This window comes from Diorhabda carinulata, chromosome 5, assembly GCF_026250575.1.
Source record: "Diorhabda carinulata isolate Delta chromosome 5, icDioCari1.1, whole genome shotgun sequence".
Taxonomy (NCBI): Eukaryota; Metazoa; Arthropoda; class Insecta; order Coleoptera; family Chrysomelidae; genus Diorhabda; species Diorhabda carinulata.
In genome coordinates, this window is record NC_079464.1 from 14,627,941 (window position 1) to 14,643,179 (window position 15,239).

The window sequence follows — 15,239 nt, forward strand, 5'->3', positions numbered from 1 at the left end:
ATCGATGTTTATGAAAAAATTTAAGACATTTTCCATCGTTTATACTTTTACTAGATTTTCTTGGTTATTTTTCAATAGTGAGAATTTGTTTTATGACGTTAAGGTTACTTCATAGATACATTTTGAATCTATTTAAGTATTTTCTCTCATTTTTTGAATCAATTTGCAAATAAGCTTTCAAGTAATATAAAAAATTTAAAATTCCATGTGGGTTCCAGTTATGGCAACACTGATATGTCAAATCTGACATTGCCATTATGAAGTTTGACATTTTTAATGATAAACGAACGTATAATGGCTTGAATATTACTTCATAAATACTTTTTGAATCTATTTCAGTATTTTCACTTATTTCTTTAATCAATTTGCAAATAAGCTTACAAGTAATATACAAAATTTAAAATTCCACGTGGGTTCCAGTTATGGCAACACTGATATTTCAAATCTGATACTGACATCATAAAATTTACATTTTTAATTGTGAACGTACTCAGAACGTGTTGTCATATCAATGCTGTTCGAGTTGTTTACATATACATGGTAAAAAATGGAATCAAAACGTACGATGAACCAACACAATTGTGCCGATCAACTCGCTTCGACTTTTGGTGTTAAACCACCATCTCTTGTCACCATTAGATGCCATATTAATATTGATATCATTCACATATCCGTAGTGGCCATTTCAAGTTTCGAATATCCACTTTCATCGACTTTACGTAAATTTGACCAGTGGTATGAGGTATAATCCCACAAGAAAAGTCAACGGGGTAGTAGAAAAGTACACTAGTATTTGTTTGCCAGAAAAAATCAGGGAAACCGATCGCAGAAGACGATTCTCCACCACGACAATGCGACCTATCATACATCAACTCAAACAAAACGTTTTGAACAGTCGAAACATCGAATTGAAAAATATTGAGAATAATTTGAAAAACAGTTATAAATATTTGTATTTATTTGTGTATCAAATAACTCTACTTAACTACTTAACTCAAAAGTTAAGTAGCAACTTTCGTATTCTTCTTTTGCCGGACCCTGTATAACGTCTATATTGGATTAATAAATATGGCGGTATCGTGGCCACGATTTACATACTGATTATATACGAGCAACCTATAAAGTTTTAATTACATAGGGCACTCGGGTGGTCTGTACTTCGTGCCGAGGTATCTACCGTGGTTGCTTGGATATCCACGAAAAAATAAGAACATGGTAAGTAAGGCACGGCGTCATTGTCCTTTATAATAACATAGTTCACTCCAATTCCATACTTAAAACTCACTCTGTGTAAATATTTACAGATTTTTATTTATAAATTTTCAAAACAACGACGCCTGAAGAAAGTAGGAAAAGGTTTATAACATTTCTTTTTTAATTTTCTTATTTTAATATATAATATCTATAATATAAACATATATAGCAGATCTAATTTTTTTGTATTTTTTTCGAAAATAGTATCAATATCAGTTAAAATGAATGCGAACTAATGCCAAAAGTTAGATAATATTAAAATCGATCTTTTTTCGTTTGAAATAAGAAAACACGAAAATTTTGGAACAAAATATATTTAGAATCTTATGGAGAATATGGAAAATATTTTACCACCGAGTCATTTTTTCAAGTCTAGGAAGAGAGTATAATCCAAGGGGTTTATATCTGGCGAATAGGGTACAATTCAAACTTTAATTCATCAATTTTGGCCATTGCAATAACGAATTTGTGAGCTGGTGTATTGTTTTGAAAAAACAACACTTTCTTCTCAGCCAAATGCGACCGTTTTTGCATAATTCCTTAACTCGAACGTTTCAATAATACACGCCGTTCATAGTTTCTCCTTTTTCAATATAGTTAATGAAAATTATCCCACGCGTATCCCTAAGAACAGACCCATGATCTTGCCTGCAAATGGAATGATCTTTGCCTTCTTTGGAGCCGATTCTCCTTTTTCAGCCCATTGTTTTGATTGGAATGCCTACTATGTCTGCTAGCTCTTGCACTTTCAGTCGACGATAATCCAGTTTCCTGGATTTTCTTCAACATTTCTGGAGTCGTCACCTCATGTGGTCGACAACTGTGATTCTGGTCTTCGCAGTCTCACTACCTCCATCTCTAGATTAGACCAAGTACTTCTGGGATCTCTAGGACCTCCTATGTTTAATGACAGCTCCATATGTTTTCAATTTTTCCAGTTTCCAGAGATATCTTCACAACAACTCAATTATACGGCTATTATACAAAAACTAAACATTTTGGTAAAAAGTTTTGACCTTATATTGATTAGTGTCTACATCTTCAGGATAAAGCTGAAGACTTTCTATTTTTAGCTCGTATTAGAACGTAGACAATCGAATATTAATTGAGATCATCATGTTTCACGACCTTGGTATACAAGTATTATGAAATAAAAATATTTTGTGTATTCGTAACAAAATGAGAGTGTTCTCATATAAACACTTTATTCCATCATGTACATGAATCTACAAGATAAACATAATACCGAGTTAAATATTCATCGGACGACTACCACGGAAGATACATCACGTATATGGCGTAAAAGAATGCCTGTTCAGTTACAATAACTGCCTAAATTTTAGCCTTTGAAGTCTTGCCGCTTGAGACCTAAAAGAACAGATTAACTACACTTATTATTAAAATCATAAAAGTATCGATAAATAACTAAAATGTAGATATCAAACTTTCCAATTTATGAAAGATTATAAGTAAAGAAACAATTTGTTCATTTAAAGCAATAAGTACAAGTTTTCTGTTGTGCACTCTAAGATTTCAAATCGATCGCTGAAAAGGTGAAAATATATGGGGATTTAAGTTGAAGAATTTGAATATAATTGGTCAAGGATGTACTAAATATACACAAATATCATTTAAAATAGTTCTAATTAACTTAGAATGTTCTAGATTGATTTAAAAATGCCGACAAAAATTGAAAAGGTAACAAATTAATTTGGAAAGATGTTTGAATCAGTATAACATGAGACACAAACAGTCTGACTGTTTCTGGAATGATTTAGAAACCTCTAAACTCTTTTGAAGGTTAAAATTAGTTACATATCATTCCAAGTCGTACAAACATCACTAGATTGCTCTAAGAACATTGAAATTAACCAAAAAAACTATAAATTAAGTTTTTAATGATTATTATAAGTGCAAAAATAATTCGTAAACGAACTAAAATCAATCGTTTTGGTGAACAAAGGTTATGAAATCATTTAGAAAACTTTTGAATTAGTTTAAGTATTTCGAACAGTTTATTTATTTGAATTTAACATAATTAAGAATTGTAGTAGATCGTTTTGTTTATATAATTATTTGGGAAGCTCTAAGCTAATTTTGAATGTTTAAAAATTAGTTACATATCATTCCAAGTGGTACAAATATCACTAGATCACTCTAAGAACATTGACAGTAACCAAGAAACTCCAGATCGCGTTTTAAGTGATTATTATTCGTTTAGAAAACTTTAAACTGGTTAAACATGATTCAGAATTAGTCTCGATAGTATTGATCGTTCTAACTATAATCTAGAATGATTCGTTGAGCTCTTAATTTAGTTAAATACCTGTCCAAGGGGTACAAACGCCCCTCGATTTCTCTAATAATGTTGAAATCAATTTAGAAAAACTCTAGATTGAGTTTTAATGATTAATATTGATGAAAAAAGGTTATAAAATGATTTAGGAAACATTGGAATGAGGTTAAATCATTAATTCACTGGTTAAATACGATTCAGCATCAATGTAGATTGTATTAGTTCGTTCTAACTAAATCTAGAATGATTCGGTGAGCTCTTAATTTAGTTAAATACCTCCAAGAGGTACAAACCTTCCTCGATTTCTCTAATAATGTTGAAATCAATATAAAAAAGCTCCAGTTTGAGTTTCAATGAATAATATTAATGAAAATAGGTTATAAAATGATTTAGAAAACATTGGAATGAGGTTAAATCATTAATTCACTGGTTAAATACGATTCAGCATCAATGTAGATTGTATTAGTTCGTTCTAACTAAATCTAGAATGATTCGGTGAGCTCTTAATTTAGTTAAATACCTCCAAGAGGTACAAACCTTCCTCGATTTCTCTAATAATGTTGAAATCAATATAAAAAAGCTCCAGTTTGAGTTTCAATGAATAATATTAATGAAAATAGGTTATAAAATGATTTAGAAAACATTGGAATGAGGTTAAATCATTAATTCACTGGTTAAAGGTGATTCAGGATCAGTCTAGATTGTATTAGTTCGTTCTAACTAAATCTAGAATGATTCGGTGAGCTCTTAATTTAATTAAATACCTTCAAGAGGTACAAACCCCCCTCGATTTCTCTAATAATGTTGAAATCAATATAGAAAAACTCCAGATTGAGATTTAATGATTAATATTGATGAAAAAAGGTTATAAAATGATTTAGGAAACATTGGAATGAGATTAAATCATTAATTCACTGGTTAAATACGATTCAGCATCAATGTAGATTGTATTAGATCGTTCTAACTAAATCTAGAATGATTCGGTGAGCTCTTAATTCAGTTAAATACCTCCAAGAGATACAAACCCCCCTCGATTTCTCTAATAATGTTGAAATCTATATAGAAAAACTCCAGATTAAGTTTTAATGATTAATATTAATGAAAAAAGGTTATAAAATGATTTAGGATACATTGGAATGAGATTAAATCATTAATTCTCTGGTTAAAGGTGATTCAGGATAAGTCTTGATTGTATTTGATCGTTCTAACTAAATCTAGAATGAATCGGCGAGCTCTTAATTCAATTAAATACCTCCAAGAGGTACAAACGCTCCTCGATTTCTCTAATAATTTTGAAATCAATATATAAAAAATCCAGATTAAGTTTTAATGATTAATATTGATGAAAAAAGGTTATAAAATGATTTAGGAAACATTGGAATGAGGTTAAATCATTAATTCACTGGTTAAATACGATTCAGCATCAATGTAGATTGTATTAGTTCGTTCTAACTAAATCTAGAATGATTCGGTGAGCTCTTAATTTAGTTAAATACCTCCAAGAGGTACAAACCTTCCTCGATTTCTCTAATAATGTTGAAATCAATATAAAAAAGCTCCAGTTTGAGTTTCAATGAATAATATTAATGAAAATAGGTTATAAAATGATTTAGAAAACATTGGAATGAGGTTAAATCATTAATTCACTGGTTAAAGGTGATTCAGGATCAGTCTAGATTGTATTAGATCGTTTTAACTAAATCTAGGATGAATCAGTAAGCTCTTAATTTAATTAAATACCTTCAAGAGGTACAAACCCCCCTCGATTTCTTTAATAATGTTGAAATCAGTATAGAAAAACTCCAGATTGAGATTTAATGATTAATATTGATGAAACAAGGTTATAAAATGATTTAGGAAACATTGGAATGAGATTAAATCATTAATTCACTGGTTAAATACGATTCAGCATCAATGTAGATTGTATTAGATCGTTCTAACTAAATCTAGAATGATTCGGTGAGCTCTTAATTTAGTTAAATACCTCCAAGAGATACAAACCCCCCTCGATTTCTCTAATAATGTTGAAATCTATATAGAAAAACTCCAGATTAAGTTTTAATGATCAATATTAATGAAAAAAGGTTATAAAATGATTTAGAAAACATTGGAATGAGATTAAATCATTAATTCTCTGGTTAAAGGTGATTCAGGATAAGTCTTGATTGTATTTGATCGTTCTAACTAAATCTAGAATGAATCGGCGAGCTCTTAATTCAATTAAATACCTCCAAGAGGTACAAACGCTCCTCGATTTCTCTAATAATTTTGAAATCAATATATAAAAAATCCAGATTAAGTTTTAATGATTAATATTGATGAAAAAAGGTTATAAAATGATTTAGGAAACATTGGAATGAGGTTAAATCATTAATTCACTGGTTAAATACGATTCAGCATCAATGTAGATTGTATTAGTTCGTTCTAACTAAATCTAGAATGATTCGGTGAGCTCTTAATTTAGTTAAATACCTCCAAGAGGTGCAAACTCCAATATGTTGTTCCGGAAACTTGAAAGTTATATAGAAAAACTCTAATTTGATTTTTGATCATTGTTACAGTCTCTGAAATGATTTCAATGTCTTATTTGGTTAAGATCAAATAAAAATTTCAGCGTTGGCATTTCAAAAAACAGTTTTATTTTGAGTTCTCAACCCACAAAATAACTTTGTGATACGCCCTCACCATCTTATTCATAGGAATCTTTAATCTCAATTTTTGGTTAATTTTTTATTGTCTTTGAGATATCTGTATCCTAAACATTTGAATTTTTGAAACATGAATCAACGTGTTTTACCAGTTCCTTAAATCGATTGAAAAAGCTCGTCGTCGATTGTTTTCTAATGCCCAAAGTGTATAATAGTTCTCGTATTTGCCAAAGAGAAATAATTGCTTCCTATTTAATATTCTACGTGTAGCTTTGTTTATATATGCAAAGAAATGTAAATTCTTTAACAATAAACTACCAGATAAATACAATAAAACTGTTTATTCTCAGAAAGCGACTACTATAACTGTCAAGTTTATCTAATTCATTACGTTAGCTAGTGCATTTCACAGCGAGGACATGGCAACGAATACGGTAAAACTCCACAATTCCTAGTTTTTGTACTTAATCACTAATCTTTATTTATAATAGTATATCAAGTCGATATTACGTATGCTTATTGTATCGATTACGTACTTAAATTTTATTGGATTTCATAATATCCTGCTGAGCTGTTCTTCAATGGAAAAAACATAACGTTTTCGCTTGTTATTCTACAGGGTCATACTTCAAAATCGGGAAATGGTGATCCTGTTCTCAGCATACAACTATAATATGGCGATTTGACTTTAATGAAAAAGTTAGTTTCAGAGGGCGAATATCCATAAAACGGAAAATAATGCATTTCTATTAGCCGAAGCCGTATGTACACAATTTCTTCGAAATATTCCTGGCAGACAGTCTGCGATAAACAGTGGCGTCGCTTGTTGAGATTTATTTAATTCATAAATTTCTTCAAATAAATAGAAATATGGCGTTCTTTAATGAAGACTCGTCATGGGAAATATCTGGCCCATCTTGCCACCCTGGAAAGGATACAATCAAATCAAATTACAGTTTGAATGGGCCATGTTTTAAAAGGTAACGCCGCTTTATATAGTACAAATTGGAAGCAAAAACGATTTCATGCCAAAATGCTTTCTTAATATCTGCTCAAAATATTAAAAACTATCCAGCTGATTATCATGAAGATATGACAATAGAATTCTTTGAAAAGTGGATTAATGAAGAGCTTTTACCTAGCATTCCACCACAATCAGTAATCGTTATGAACAACGCATCTTACCAATCTTTGCAATTCCTTAGGGTACCAAATAGTAGTTCAAATTTTAACATTTAGGCCTGAAAAAAAATTCCTATTCCTGTAAGCGGTCATAAAAAGACCCAACAAACAAAGAATTGCTTACTGTTGTTAAAGGCCCAGTGATCTGCCTTAGTACTTTTACAGTAAAAACGAGACTAATTGAAGATGTTAGTGTGAAAGACAAGGCTCGGTGATGGTTTGGATATATTTTGGAGAAAGAGCAATTGGAAACCTGATAAAAATTGGAGGGATATTGAAGGCTATATCGATATAAAATTTATCATTTATCATGACAACAATCCCAAGCATTTTTTAAAGCTGTGCAAAGGGTATTTGAAAAATTGGAAAGGAAGAATGTACTGAAAGTAACGATTTCGCCATCACAATCACGCGATTTTAACCTGATTGATTTGCTGTGAAACGAATTGGACAGGTAAGTCAAAAAACCAGTGTCCTACTTCTACTTCACATTTTTGGATTATCCTCAATATTGAATGGAACCAAATATACAACAATTTTTTATCGAAATTATTACTGGGAATGTCACAATTTTATAACAAAATAATGTAATATAATCTTATTTTTCATACGATTTATATTCGTGGGGTTAATTAATAAACTATCTGTCATACTACACTTAACTAACTTATAATAATCTACTTACACTTAACTAACTTGAATAATTTATTTAAATTCTTCGATCACTTTTCACTACGACTATTTATTATAAACTGAACTAAACTGCGCTACACCAACTTCTTATATATCTATACCAAAAGCTTCAGAAAAGTAGTAGAGAAACAAAACAAATAAATAAATAGACCTTATTGAAAATTATTTGAAAGAAACAATGATTAATGCAATAATGATAAGTTTTGGTACTCGATAAATTATAAACGACTTTCTGTACAATAGGAAAAAGTTTTAGGAAAAAAACCTGTTTATATGATTGAATTACTTCAAAATATGCCTTCGGACTGTTAAGAATTAGCTACTACACATTTTCACTATCTTTCGTAGAGACCTGATAGAATTGGTGGACTAGCAAAAAATAACGAATGCAAATTCTTTGTAGTAGAAGGAGATTACTTGATTACAGAATACTTCCCTATAAAAGATTAAAACGAAAAGTTTGTTGCAGTAAGATCAAATTCTAAAGCTGTGAAGAAATCTGGAACTGGAGAGCGATCTTCTTCAACGAAAGCAGCTCTGATGGAGGATACAATTGACCTGAAGTCGCCATCTAACTTTAGTCACTAATCTACATATCTATAAGATTGTAAATATAATATAAAAGCATGATACATTTATTGAATTGATTTTAATTTTTCCAAAATTGGTTTCATCGAAACTAGTGCATTTTTCAAAGTTCTATATCAACGTGAAGTGAATATGTTTGTTATGAGTTGAACCCAGATGTTCGAAGAAAAGATTATACCGAAAAATAAAGATGAAGGATTTTGATATTCAAGCAAAACATCTACATAACGTTTTGTTATTCTCACTCTGGCTGAGTTTGAAGATAACCTTTAGCTCTTTTGTTTTTATGAGTTATACCGCCTACTGAATTTATTATTCTATTTGTATCTCTATTTACAAAATATCTGATACTATATGCACCAAAAAATTAAAAAATGCACATTTTGTATATTGTTGTATGCAGATACTTCCAAATGTAAAATTTCCAAATTATCGTAACAAAACTTGAACAATTTTTATTATAATTGATGTCAAGATGTTTTTCAAAGATATCCATCCGGAAATTTTCTTCAATCATTCCAACGATCCTCTAATTTCTGGATGCCGTGCTTGTAGAAGGATTTATCTTTTGCCTCAAGATAGTCATCGGTTTCAACAATTTCCTCTTCATTTGAGCATTTTTTTTTATATTAGGAACTACCAGTATTCACTGTGGGCCAGATCTGGATTGTACTGTGGGTGAGGAAGCAATTCGAAGTGTAATTCGTTCAATTTAATCATCATTGCCATCGGCTTGTGAATCGGTGCATTGTCTTGGTGGAACAGTAGTTTTTTCTTCGACCTACGAAGCCGTTTTTCCTTGATTTTTCCTTTCAAACGATCCAAAACCTTTATGTGATCTTCGCTATTGATTGTCGATGCACAATATTCCATGCGCTTGTCAAAATACAGAAGCCGTAACCTTCCCAGCTGACTGTTGTGCCTTTGGACGCTTCGGACGTGGTTCACCGGCTGCAGCCTACTCAGATGGTGATTGTTTTGATTCTGTAGTGGAGTGATGTATTCAAGTTCCATCCATTGTCACATATCGATGCAAAAAATCTGTAACCGTCTAAACATGGTTAAAAACAACTCCGAATCATCAACACGTTGTTTTTGATCGACTGTGAGTGAGAGCGAGACAAAACCAAATTTATGACAAATCTGGTAACAAATGATAACATAATTATCGATGGAGGTGCGATAGCGCAAGTATATGACTATAAATATCTAGGCCATGAAGTGAGGATAGGAAGAGATAACCAAACGTGTGAGATAAAGCGTCGAATACAGTTAGGATGGATAGCTTTTGGCAAGTTGAGTAGTACCTTGAAATCAGACTTACCAATAAGCCTAAAGAGAAAAGTATATGAGCAGTGTGTTATACCTGTGATGTCCTATGGGGCAGAGACGCTTACCCTCACGAGACAAACTGCAGGAAAGATGAGAGTGGCGCAACGGGCAATGGAAAGGGCAATATTGGGAATTACGAGAAGGGATAGAATTACAAATGAGAACATAAGAAGAAGAACAGACGTTAAGGACATTATTGAAATTATAGCCCAAAAGAAATGGAAATGGGCAGGCCATGTAGCCCGAATGACGGATAATAGATGGACGAAAAGAATATTGGAGTGGAGGCCAAGAATGGATAAGAGAAGTTGAGGCAGGCCGCCAACAAGATGGAGTGACGATGTAAAGAAAATTGTAGGAAATTGGATACATACAGCTCAAGATAGAGATAGATGGTTTAAACTAGAGGAGGCCTATATCCAGCAGTGGATGGAAGATGGCTGATAGATGATGATGATGATGATGAGTGAGCGCGGAGCCCACTTTGAAAAAACCTTTCTCAAGGTCAAATGTTTAAGCATAATTGTCAACACACTGCCTTCTGATATCTTTAAGGCGTCATATATCTCAAGCAATTTCAATTTACGATTAGATATAATCAATTTGTAATTTTTTTTGATGTTTTCTAAAGTAACCACCTCAATTGGACGACCAAAACGTTCACCATCATCGTTGTTTGTACGATCACGTTTAACCAATAACAAATGATTCTTTTCGATAGAGCAGAGTCCGGATAGTACTTTTGTAGCCATTGCTGAGCTTGTACAGTTTTTTTCATGAAGAAACAATGATACATTAACACACAAAATTGTTTTGAATTCATTGTTTTGAAAATAACAAAAATATTTTCATTTAAATGGCTGCCTGTTTTTTCTGCCTAATCGAAATGTCATGAAATTCTATTTATAGTTAGTTGAAAACTGGTACTTCTTAAACGTATATGGATTTAACAATGGTGGCGCCATCTATGTTTCAGTGACATGACTTATTGAGAGATGTAATTCCTACATCAATTCTGAAGTTTCTATTCAAAATTTCGTAAATTCTGAAGGCGCTTTAAGTTTCTAAAACATTTTTCATTTTCGGAAGCATCAGTTTTATTTTAATCTTGTGAAATATTTTCACTTATAATGTCATTAGAGCTTGAATTATTCCCGAAAATTTTACAACGCGTAATTTTCCGTGCCTGGCCTGCACGTTTTTTAGAAATGTGTAAAAAATTTACCAAATACCTTAATACCCATAAAATCAGCTCTTTAAATATCAGTATTGAATTTTAACTCAAACTGAGACTCTGGTTTCAATCAATCCATTACAAAAAATTCGTATTCGATCGAACTATAACTGTATATCTACAATATTCTAGAATTTTCTCATTATAAATTCAAAATAGGAATATTCTGAAGTTTGTTCATTAATAAATTTAAATTAGAAAAACCATAAGCGTAAAACCAATACAAAACTGTGAGAACAAATGGAATCTTCAAGCTTCGTGATGAATCGGTGAATTTATAATAAAAAAAATTATCGGAATCATTATAATTAAAAAATTAACCACAATCCTATGTATTCCAATAGGATGGTGAATACCAAACCGCGAAACGATTTGATGGTTAAATGCCATGAATAAACCATCAGTTCATCTGTGTAATAGGTGATATCAGAACCGGATTTGGAAACTACAAAAATAAAATTGAATAATTTCATTTCAATAACTAACCTTCAGCCTCGGAAGACAAACTAACCAGTAGAAGACGAGGTAAGAGGACAAGTAGCTAGAGCAAATAATGTAGTATGACAAAACAAACACTTAAGACAAGACCAGAAACATCAAAAAACGAAAAAGCTGTTGGAGACCACAGAAATGGGAAAAACACTATTAGACCGAGAAAGAAGCGAAACAATATGACGTAGTTAACATTAACGAATAGGTATCACAGCGAAAAAACAATGAAACCAACATATAAGTCGAATTGTAGATGATAGACCTGGTAAAGGGTAAATTTCCAATTGGAATAAGGAGTAGAAATCGACCACGAAAGATGTAGAGATCTAGAGATTGGATTGAGAAAAATATCGAAACAGGCATTAGATATATCATGAAAAAAAGAAGAAGAAGAAAAACAAGAAGAAGAATTTATCACATTTTCATTACAGGAATTGAATATGTAAATAAGAATTTAATGGAACAAGTACATAGACAGTTAATTCAATTATAAAATTTGAAAACACTCAAAGTGTAGTGGAAAATGTGGCGAGTCTGGTACTGTACTGAATCCTGATAAAGAATAGAAAAAAAAACAAGAACTGATTTAGAATGCACGATTTATGATATAAATACCGATTAATTTCGTTCTAACTAGTTTTTAGAAGTTCAGTAGTTTTTCAATTGGATTGATTCTTCATTATTGAAATGAAACCATCGCCTCATTACTACAAACACTATTGTGCTAAATTCTTAGAGCATCATGGTTTTCAGGAGGAGGATATAAAAAAATTTGGAGAAAAATAATTTAATGGCGATTTGGGGTCGGTAAGGGGAGTTTTTAACAGTAGAAAAACTGTTTAATAATAAGATCCACAACTTTTTTATTCACAGTTTTCTCACATAACCTCATAATTTATGTTAAAAAATCAAAAAGTTTTGAGAGTTTAGGTACTAAATCATAATGACTACTAAAAGAAGAAAAAGGATTGCGAAAGCTTCATCATTTAAATATCCCCATTCATACAAGTGAAGCTTCAAGACTAGAGAACAAGGAAAAATCGCTTGAGACCAGGTCTGGTATATATGGTAGGTCGTTAACCAATTCGAAGTAGAATTTCGTAAAATTCTGTCATGACGATTATCGAAGTGATATAAGTGCCAGATTTAGAATGAATTTGACAACGCATGCGTAAATATATTTCCCATATTATATTAATAAGTGCTGTGATCTTCATCTTGACGTCGGAATTTCTTAAGACAAACCTACTAAGTTATTAATATTTTTATGGTATGAAGAAAGTTCAAACTATCTGTATATGGCAAAATACTTACAGTAAAAACATGAAAATTTACACGTTTGGGTTTTCGGATACGATCTTTTTATCTAAGATATTCTCAAAGATGATAAAACTCCCTGTATATTAATAAATTTTTGAAATCTACGTAAAATTTTGGTATACTTTTGTCTAGAAACTTTTTTCGAAAAATGCATACTTTTGTAAAAAATTTGACCGTTGCAGATCCTTATAAATAATTTTTTTACGAGGATACCCGTGAAGATATGAAAATGGTTTCTATTCGGTTGCTTTTAGAAAATTCAGACATATTTGAATCTATTTTGAAATTTTTTTCATTCTATACAGGGTATGTATAAAAAGTGTTCAAAATTTAACTTCATAAATATTAAATCTCTTTATTTATTTAAATAAGATAACGGTAAGGGTTAGGTATAGGGAAGTATACATGAATTTACCTTATTTTTTACCCTTGATTGCAATAAAATAGAAAATACTTGGTGGTTCTATTTGAAAAAATAAAGAAATTTGATATTTATGAAATTAAACTTTGAACACTCTTATACACATCCTGTATAAAGTGAAAAATTTTTCACATATATTTTCAAATATGTCTGAATTTTCAAAAAGCAACCGGATACAAACCATTTTCATATCTTTAAGGGTATATAAATAATTTATAAGGGTCTGCAACAGTCAAATTTTCTACAAATTTTGACAAAACTACAGTGGAATTTCACGTAGATTTCAAAAATATATCAATATACAAGTTGTTATATTTAAAATAACAAAGTTACAATCATGATAAGTATTTTGTCATATACAGAAAGATTTAACTCGTCGTGGGACACCCTTTATACGAATTCAATAATAATATGAGCAATTTTCTCGTTATGTCGAAATGTTTTCCAGATGAATAATATAATAGCGTCGCTAAAAGCTTTCCAATAAATTGAAATTCGATACACGTCTTTTATGCACGATGTCGCAAACTAATGTAAATATATATTTCAGGTTATCCTGATTGTCTCCTGCTACACATTTCTGACAACGCCCTATTCCCTGCTAATGAATTGAAAGGTCTCCCTACGAACGGCAACAATGTCAACAACAACTGAACATACACAATTCCACCTTGCCTTTTGATTGGTGCCGTATCTGCGACTCCGTTTGTCTTTGAACTTTGAAGTTTACGCTGAAAAGGACTCACAATGACAGGAATTTTAAATGTTGAAGGGATCTTGGTCCTTCAATCAAAAACGGTAGGGTCGTGGACTCAAGAAGGAGTTAATTTGTAGGGGTCGTTCGGTTGGTAGGTGCGTCGATTGGATTCGTTTTTCTTTGTTGGAAAAGTTCAATTTCGTCATGTGAAACTATTTCATTTTCTTTCGTTTTCTCTTACAAATAATTCGAAATATCCTTTGTTATAATATCCCTTATCAACATCAGGTACCAAAGTATTTACAGATTTTACATACCGGGGATGTCTGATGAGTTTCCGACTTCAATCTCGAGTTGAAAAAATAATTATCTTTGAATTAGTATAATATTCTGCTATATCCACATTTTTTTATTATCAGATGAATTTTATCTCAAAATATTTTAATTAACCTCCCGTAATTTTCAGATGTCAAAAATGCCATTTATAAATTCTTATTTGACATATTCATTTATACTTTTAACATTATTTTGATTTCTTTCAGCTCTTGGCCTCACATAGTAAATACAGTGCGTTCGCGAAAATCTTTACACACGCTTCAATGATAAATCTCAACAAGCTTTACACTAGTGATTCCCAAAGTGGTCCAGGTGCATCCTCAGGGGTCCACAGGAAGCTCTACAATAAGAGTGTACTTGAATTTTCATAATTAGAGCTAATTTTTATATCAATGTATCATTAAAACTAGTAATAAGTACCTCGAAAGTGGTAAGAGGGAAAAAATTTCACGATGACTTGGGCTCGCCATTTTTTACAATGGAAAATTGGTCTAAGTGGTTTCGCTGGGGAGGAGAATCGTTAGAAGATGACAAAAGACATTCATTCAGTTGACCGGCGCCTGAAAACAGAAGAAATTCCAGTAGAGACCGGAGTGATTTCTTATTGTGATCCGAAATTTTGTAGAGTGAAATCGGAAAGGAAAGCTTGTGCTAAGAAAGCAAAGGTCACGAAAAGCATTTATTTAACTTTTGTCTATTCAAAGAAATTTCCTAATCAAACTTAATCAACTTATCTGTTTACTCTC

The 15,239-nt window shown here is 31.5% G+C and overlaps 1 long non-coding RNA gene across 1 annotated transcript; it reads right to left on the reverse strand.

The window, feature by feature from the left end:
* Window positions 1-2,445: 2,445 nt before the first annotated feature.
* On the reverse strand, window positions 2,446-14,829 carry LOC130893745 (uncharacterized). The gene is made up of 3 exons (XR_009059240.1): window positions 14,475-14,829; window positions 6,735-7,123; window positions 2,446-2,622 (listed from the first exon to the last, which is right to left on the reverse strand). It is a non-coding gene; the product is annotated as an uncharacterized LOC130893745 (long non-coding RNA).
* Between the last annotated feature and the right edge of the window lie 410 nt (window positions 14,830-15,239).